This window comes from Rhinopithecus roxellana, chromosome 7 (genome assembly GCF_007565055.1).
Source record: "Rhinopithecus roxellana isolate Shanxi Qingling chromosome 7, ASM756505v1, whole genome shotgun sequence".
Classification (NCBI taxonomy): domain Eukaryota; kingdom Metazoa; phylum Chordata; class Mammalia; order Primates; family Cercopithecidae; genus Rhinopithecus; species Rhinopithecus roxellana.
In genome coordinates, this window is record NC_044555.1 from 59,873,613 (window position 1) to 59,882,279 (window position 8,667).

The window sequence follows — 8,667 nt, forward strand, 5'->3', positions numbered from 1 at the left end:
AACCGAAAGACCAGAAGCAATGTCAGAGAGACCTTCCTGCCACGCCAGCGGGATTCCTTGGGAGCCAGTGAGCGCTCCAGCCCTTGAGGGCTCTGTCACAGCTGGTGGGAGCATGGGTCAAGCCTGTGGCAGAACACACCCCAGCTTCAGGTGAAGAGGTCCCTAATGCTTCCCTCTAGCCTTCATATTCCAGAATTCCAAGTCAAGTCTGAAGAGTCTACTTAACTTCCGTCCTTTCAAACATGCAGAGTGGTCATCACACGCGGTTAGAGGAGATTGACTCCTGGTAAAACGGGGAGGCCCGGGCAAACCTGGCCACGAGTCCAGCGTGTGCCCACCCCAGCGAGGTCACCGTGCCCCAGGGGAAGCAGCACCCGGAGAGGTCATCGTGCCCCAGGGCCGGGACCCTGGCCGGGCTGGCTCAGAAGTCCAGCTGCATTGCAGCTGTAACTGCGTCCAGACAACTTTGACCAGGCGCTGAGCCACCGGCCCCTGCAGGCAACATCACGGGCACAAAAGCAGAAGCCCAGGGAGCAAAGATGAAGATCCAGGAGCACAGTAACTGTCAGGTAGGGACCTGCTGGCCCACTGAGTCTGGGAGCAACGCTACAGGCTCTGCAGGGAGACCCCCGGAGTGACCCGGGGCCTGTCTCCAGAGGGCGGCCCTTCCTTAACTGGAGCTGCCTCTTCCCCTCCTGCCCTAGGACGTAAACCTTGCTTGGCTGAAGTATTGAATTCACGGGGGATCTGACCCTGCTTCGCCCATGATGCTCATCTGTCCTCTGGGCTCTCATTCCCTGAGCTTCCCAGAGCGGCCTCCTTTGTTTGGCTCAGCTCTGTGTCTTCCTTCCTGAAGCTGTGTCTCCAGTGTGTTAGGCTGCCCCTCTCTTCCCTCAAGTGACCTCAAGGGCCCAGGAGGAAACACAAGAGGGCAGGAGGGCTCCCTGAGGTGGGGAGCAGACAGACAGCAGGTTCTCCTTCTGCCCTCCCTTGAAAGATGCCCCCAATTCACACCCACGTGGGCGCCGGCGTGGCAAGGTGGGTGAGGAGGGGGAATGGGCGAGGCCTCAGGTGATCCTCCCACCTCGTTTTCTAGCATTAGCATATGGCATGGGGGAACAGCGTGGGGAGGTACATGGCTGTCAAAATGAGACTCAGGTTGGGGACACGACAATGATGAATGTGTCTGGGTCATGCAGCATACATGTGTGCTGTGCACTCTCCGTATGACTGTGTGTGTGTGTGTGTGTGTGTGTGTGTGTGTGTGTGTGTGTGTGAGACTGCATATGCAGAGGCAATTGCAGGCGGCAGGGCCACCAGGATCCTGACAGTCCTCTCATGTGGCTGTGGCTGTGGGTGATAGTTACATTCTTCTCTATAGTTTTCTGTATTACTCATTCGTTTTCCCTCCCGTGAAACTGTTTTATCTACAGAGTCCGAGGAAAAACAATAAAATACCTTTTTTTTTTTTTAAAGATGAGATCTCACTTTGTTGTCTAGGCTATGAGGGATTATAGCTCACTGTAGCCTTGAACTGGCCTCAAGCAATCCTCCCACCTTGGCCTCCCAAAGTACTGGGATTACAGGAGTGAGCCTAGGATATGAAATGTCTTTCATAGATCGAAGGCTATTCAGGTTTTCTACTTCTCTTGAGCAAGTTTTGGTAATCTGAGTCATTCAAGGAATTTGTCTATTTCATTGAAATTGGCAAATTTATTTCCAAATATTGTTCCTAATATTTCCTGGTTATTCTTTTTACAGTTTTATTGGTATTTCAGAAAGCATTCAGGTTCATGGATTTTTCTCTATTGTTTGTGCATTTTACAGTTTTAAATTTCTGCTCTTATTTATTTCTTTCCTATTAGAAATTTAGATGTTTCAAATCTATTTGTTTTTAAAATTGGCATGTAAAATTGTATGTATTTACCATATACATTGAGATGGGTTTTTATAGCTTCTATTTCTTTAATTGACACATACCAGTTCTACATATGTATTGGGTACATAGTGAAGTTTTGATACGTATGATGTAGAGTGAACAGATCAACGTAATTAGCATATCCATCACCTCAAACATTTATCATTTCTTTGTGTTGGGAATATTCAACATCCTCATTCTAGCTGTTTGAAGCTATATAATATATTATTGTTAACTGTTGCCATTCTACAATGGCATAGAACACTAGAACTTATTCCTCCTAGCTAGCTATAACGTTATATCCTTTAACAAATGTCTCCGTATCCCTCCCTTCCCCTCCCCATCCCAGCCTCTAGTATCTTCCGTTTTACTTCCGTAAGACCAACTCTTTTTAGCTTCTGCATATGAACGAGAACATGCAGAGTTTAACGTTCTGTTCCTGGCTTACTTCACTTAACAAAATGTCCTTCAGTTCCATCCATGTTGTCACAAATGACAGGATTTCATTCTTTTCACGGCCAATAGTATTCCATTGTGTATATGCACCACATATTCTTTATCCATTCACCTGTGGTTGGACCCTTGTGTTGATTCCAATCCTTGGCTATTGTGAATAATGCTGCAATAAACATGGGGTGCAGCTGTCTCTTCAATACATTGATTTCCTTTTCTTTGGATAAATTCCCAGTAGTGGGATTGCTGGACCGTAGGGTCGTTCTACGTTTAGAGTTTTGAGGAAACTCCATACCATTCTCCACAGCGGCTGTACTACTTTACAGTCCCATGAACAGTGTGTAACAGTTCCCTTTCCTTTGCATCTTTCTCAGCATTTGTTATCTCTAGTCTTCTTGATACTGGTCATCCTAACTGGGGTGAGGTGATACCTTATTGGGGTTTGATTGTCACTTCCCTGCTGATTTTTGATGGTAGCCACGTTTTCATTTATTTGTTGGCCATATGTATGTCTCTTTTTGAGAAATGCCCGTTCAGATCATTTGCCCATTTCTGTTTATCTTTTTATTAATTTTTTTTTTTTGAGAGGGAGTGTCGTCCTGTCGCCCACGCTGGAGTGCAGCGGTGCGATCTCAACTCAATGCAACCTCCGCCTCCCAGGTTCTAGCGATTCTCCTGCCCCAGCCTCCCGAGTAGCTGGGATTACAAGCACCCGTCACCAAGCCCAGCTGATTTTTATATTTTAGTAGACACGGGGTTTCACCATGTTGGCTAGGCTGGTCTGGAACTCCTGACCTCCAGTGATCCGCCCACCTCGGCCTCCCAAAGTGCTGGGATTACAGGCATGAGTCACCGCACCCGGCCCATTTGCCCATTTTTAAACCAGATTGTTTTGGTATTTTTGCTGTTGAGAATCGTGAGTTCCTTGTATATTCTGAATATTAATCCCTTGACAGGTGAATACTTTGAATATATTTTCTCCCATTCTGTTGGCTGTCTTTTCCCTCTGTTGATTGTTTCCTTTGCTGCGCAGAAGCTTTTTAGTTTGATGCAATCCCATTTATCCATTTTTGCTTTTGTTGCTTGTGCTTTTGTGATATTATTTATAAAATCCTTTCCCAGACCAGTGTCCTGAAGCATTGAAGATTTGAAGTATATATACATTGCGAAATGGTTAAATCTAACTTATTAAGAAATGCGGGCCGGGCGCGGTGGCTCACGCCTGTAATCCCAGCACTTTGGGAGGCCGAGGCGGGCAGATCACGAGGTCAGGAGATCGAGACCATCCTGGCGAACACGGTGAAACGCTGTCTGTACTAAAAATACAAAAAAATTAGCCAGGCGTGGTGGTCGGTGCCTGTAGTCCCAGCTACTCGGGAGGCTGAGGCAGGAGAATGGCGTGAACCCGGGAAGCGGAGCTTGCAGTGAGTGGAGATCGCGCCACTGCACTCCAGCCTGGGCGACAGAACAAGACTCCGTCTCAAAAAAAAAAAAAAAAAAAAAAAAAAGACAAAAAAAAAAGAAATGCATTACCTCACATAGTTGTCATTTTGAGGTGAGAACACTTAACACGCACTCTCAACATTTTTCAGGAATAAAATATATCGTCATTAACTATAGTCACCATGCTATACAACAGATCTCTTGAATGTATTCCTCCTACCTGAGTGTAAATATGTGTAAATACAATACAGAGATACGATGTTGCATATCATGGGGAAAGATTTAAAAGATCGAACATGTTCTGCTTAGAGTGTGTTATGGGCTGAATTGTGTTCCCCCAAGATTCGTATGTGGAAGCCCTCACCCTCAATGTGCATGGATTTGGAGACAGGGCCTCTAAGGAGGTTACTGAGGTTGAATGAGGTCACAGGGGCAGGCCCCTGGTCCTATAGGACTGGAGCCCCTATAAGAAAAGGAAGAGAGTCGCATTCCTGCCGGGCACTGCGGAACTTGCTTGGCCTTAGTCCCTCAAAGTCCTGCCAGGACCATTCACGGCCACTCCCGCGTGCTGGAAGACGAGATTGTCAGGGCTTTGGCAATATTGGAAAAGTCCTATTTTTGCTCCCCTTGCCATGTTTCTAGGTCCTGCCCTCCACATACAAATAACAGGCTTGAGCAACCAGCGTTCCGTTCCCTCACTTCCCACTAAATGTGCCTGTGCTCCTGCTCACCCCCACACATCCAGGAGCTACGGGTAAAGTCATAAAAACGGGGTGAGCAGGGCAATTCCCCGCTGCATCTCTCCACTTGCACCCTGTTCCTCAACATCCACATCAAACGTCTTCTGAAGCCTCTTGAGGGTCGTTTCTCAAAACGCGTGCCCTGAGCCCAGCTTGGGCCGTTCTCATCTGGCTTTCTGTGGCGTCCTAGTGTCTCTGGCCCCCTCTCAGTCCTTGGCCTGACCCCGAGCCACGGGCTGAGTTCCTTGGTGCGGGGAAGTTTGAGAATCTGGAATTTTTTTCTCAGGAAGACAATTATGTGCATCCACCATCTCATTTATTTATTTATTTAGTTTTATTTATTTTTTTGAGACAGAGTCTCATTCTGTCTCCCAGGCTGGAGTGCAGTGGCGCGATCTTGGCTCACTGCAAGCTCCGCCTCCCAGGTCCAAGCGATTCTCCTGCCTCAGCCTCCCGAGTAGCTGGGACTACAGGCGCCTGCCACCACACCCGGATAATTGTTTTTTTTTTTTGTATTTTTAGTAGAGACGGGGTTTCACCGTGTTAGCCAGGATGGTCTCAATCTCCTGACCTTGTGATCCACCTGTCTTGGCCTCCCAAAGTGCTGGGATTACAGGCTTGAGCCACCATGCCCGGCCGCCGTCTCATTTAATACAGGTACCCTCAAGAGAGACGTCACCATCAGCTCCACGTCATGGGTGAGGGAACAGACTTGGAGAGGCCTCGCTGTTCTGTCTATGGGGGCAGCAGGCAGGGAAATTATTTATGTTGTTGGCAATTAGGTGTCCAGTGTACGTCCTAAGAACTGCGTTCCTTACCCCGCAAGAATCTTATCCACCCATGTCTTTCTTTTTAGACTGTGAGTGAGTGACTTATTCTCCTCGGGCCGACTCTGGCCTGGCTAGGGTAGCTAGGGTAGGCCTTTTAAGGCACGACTGCCTCGTTTCTTCTCTCCACACTGGTAATTCGAGGGAGAATGTCAGACAGAACAGAAGCCTTGGAGCCAGAAAGGCCAGAAATCTCTCTTTAATACCTTACCAGGTTTCTGATGAGTAATACAACTTTCACGTTTGTCATTAGGAACGAAATTTTGTTTATTGCATGAACGTCCCTAACAGTGATTTTGACACCAAGAGGGTGTTCAACAAATGGTAGCCTGTGTTTTCCTTTCATGATCTCAGGAACACCTTTTCTGACCACTCTCCCTAAAACCTTTAAGCTGGCTTTATTTTTCTCTTTTACAGCGCTTCCTGGTACCTGATGTTAAGGCAAATGTGCCGTGGTGTCCTGGATGCGGCATAGCCCACCTCTTCCCAACTCAGACTGAGCAACCCTGGCTGGTACCGTCATGCCGCTGGACTTGTGATCTGGCAAAGAGGAGGAGTAGGATGTGGGTCCCGGTGGACACACAGGATGCCACCTCTCAGTCACCCTGTTCGCACTCGTGGCTGGCTCTGGCCACTCCTCCTCACTCCTCTCTGTCCCATCCCGTGCTTTTCACACTGCTGCCTCCAGGATCTTGTTGCTGAGATGAATACCACTCTCTTTGTGGACAACGTTGAAAGAAACGTGACCAAAGAGCTCCTTTTCAAGCTATTTCACCAAGGCTGGGCCAGTAATAAAGGTGAAAATTCCAAAAGATGAGGATGGTAAACCAAAGCAATTTGAATTTGTGAATTTCACACAGGAAGTATCTGCCCCTCTTAGTGAAATCAAACTCTATGGAAGGCCTATCAAAATACAATTTAGACAGGAAGTAGTCATGCCTCGCAGGATATCTGTTTGTCATGTCCTCAGCCTCATGTTGCAAATTCAAGTCCTGCCTCCACATCTCCCAGCGGTGGGTATGAAAGGACTGTGGGTAACAGAGTTCCATCAGCACAGATACTTCAGAGATCTTTTTCTTCTCCAGAAAATTTTCAGAGACAAGCAGCGATGAGCAGTGATTTGAGGCAAACGCCATCTTTGGTTCTCCGCCTCTGGATGAATTAGGATTTTCACCGTCAGTTCAATCACACAATCGTACTTTGAACCAGTCTTCAAGCTCGCAGTGGCGCCAAGATGCACCCTGATCACTGTGCAGAGTCAGACAGAATTCTCATCCCTACCTAGCAGTTAGACACTATAGCCGGGAACGGCGTCACGCTGATCATGGATGTGACCATCATTACAGAGGACGCAGAGATGATTTATTGTATGACGACTGGAGCCACAATGGCTGGACTATGACTGTGATAACAGAAGAGACGGTGGCAACGATGGAAAATGGCGCTCATCTCGCACTAACAAGTGTTAAAAGGACGTTGTTTTTCATAGGGTCATTATTAGGCCCTTTGTCTAAGTTGGTGTGGAACTATTTTGTGGAAAACCTGCACAGAGCAGCCTTACAAGTTGTCACATTTCTTTATAAAGTTTTGTAAATGTATAGCTATAATTTAATACCAAAATGGAAATAATTGTGGTTTTATTACATGAATGATAATCTTTCACCCCTGGGTTTTATGAAGAGGAAAGGTTTTATGCAAAACAATGTGTCTCCATTCCTAATTGTTTTAAACACTTTAGGAGGGATTGGATTATATAGATTGGTTGTGCGATAAAGGAGATATTTTAATTATCATTTATCTTTTTGTATTGCGAGAAATTTCTTGCTCGTGAATCAGATTTTGCTGTGTGTAATAGAAAGCATCCCAGGTGGCTGTCTGAAATGGCTATTGGTACATTTCTTGAAAAAAAACAAAAAAAAAGATTCCCAAAGTCTTTAAGTACTGCCTCTTTCAGTCAAACTTTAAAACTGTTAGCAGTTTCAAAGTGCTCAGGAGGTGTGTGCAAAGACAGGTTTAAGGGAGTTTGCACAGGTTGCTTTTTCCTTTGAACCTTTGAAAAAATTTACTCTTCACATTTTCTGACTTGAAAATTATTGAATCTTGTTTAACAAAACTTTTACATATTGAGATACTGTTTCCTTTTCATGGCAGAATTCTTTGTAAGAGTTCGTTTGTTGAAAACCAGGGATCCTTTTGAATACCACAGCCTTAGTTCAATGTTGCTTTTTAATATATAGAAAATAGTTTTAAAACCAAATAGGAGTAATAGTGAATTATGAGGAACATAGACTTACAAATTCCAAAAATACTAACCTGGTGTCATAAGTTTGTATGACGCAATACATAATAATACTCTCACTTGAGAAGCTGTGATTGAGTACCCAGGCTAAGACTTTGCCCCTGTCTCAAATGCTAATCGCTTGGAGGGAGAACACAGCTGACTGCTGTCTCCCTGAATACGTTTGACAGAGACTGTCCAGTTGGGGTTTCTGGCAGCTGAGACATCCAGGCAAGTTCCGACTTATGCGGGAAGGCCAGCACCGGGGCGCTGTCCCAGGAGGCATGGGGCCGCTGGTCACCAGGGCGGGGAAGCAGAGAAGCGTGAACACAACCCTTGCACACGATGACGCTGCTGTAAACGTGTACACCACAGGCTGTGGCTCGGCACGGGCTATCCGGTTCCCCGGAGGGCAAAGTGGCAGATACTCAAGCTGAGTGTGAAGAGATCTATCTAGGTCCCAGCGGAAAGAAGCGGGGCAGACCCCACTCCCAATTCAGTGCCTCCCTTTTGCCTGTCCCCTAAGCCTTCTCTCCAGCCCAAGAGAAAGTGGCAACTGGTCTGGAGGAGCCCTAGGCCCTACCCTGCTGGTTCTGCTACCAGCGCAGCACCTGTTGATGCCAAAGCTGGCGTGTGTCACGCCCCCTCGCCAGCACTGTAGACACAATGACTCGGCCAGTTGATAGTAGCCAACCTTCATCTTCAGCTGTGCCAGAACCGGCATCCTTTAGCATCAGGAAAATGGACAGTGAGACTGAGATATCACCACATCATACTTGCCACAGTGAGATGCCACCGCATACTTAGTAGAAGGGCTAACATGAGAAAGACTGACCGTGCCAAGGGTTGGGGGAAATGGTAGAAAGAACCAAACTGTTGGAGATGTGTCCGAGGCTTCTTGTCACTTCCACAAGAGTCCTACAAGAGGAAGATGAACTTGGACTAGAGCTAGGAGTCTGCAAGCCAGAGCTGGGAGGGGATGCACTTCTGAGAGCGTGGCTCTCCTCC

At 46.8% G+C, this 8,667-nt stretch overlaps 1 pseudogene; it reads left to right on the forward strand.

The window, feature by feature from the left end:
- The first annotated feature begins 539 nt into the window (after window positions 1–539).
- LOC115898617 lies at window positions 540–6,850 on the forward strand (annotated as a pseudogene).
- Window positions 6,851–8,667: the final 1,817 nt, after the last annotated feature.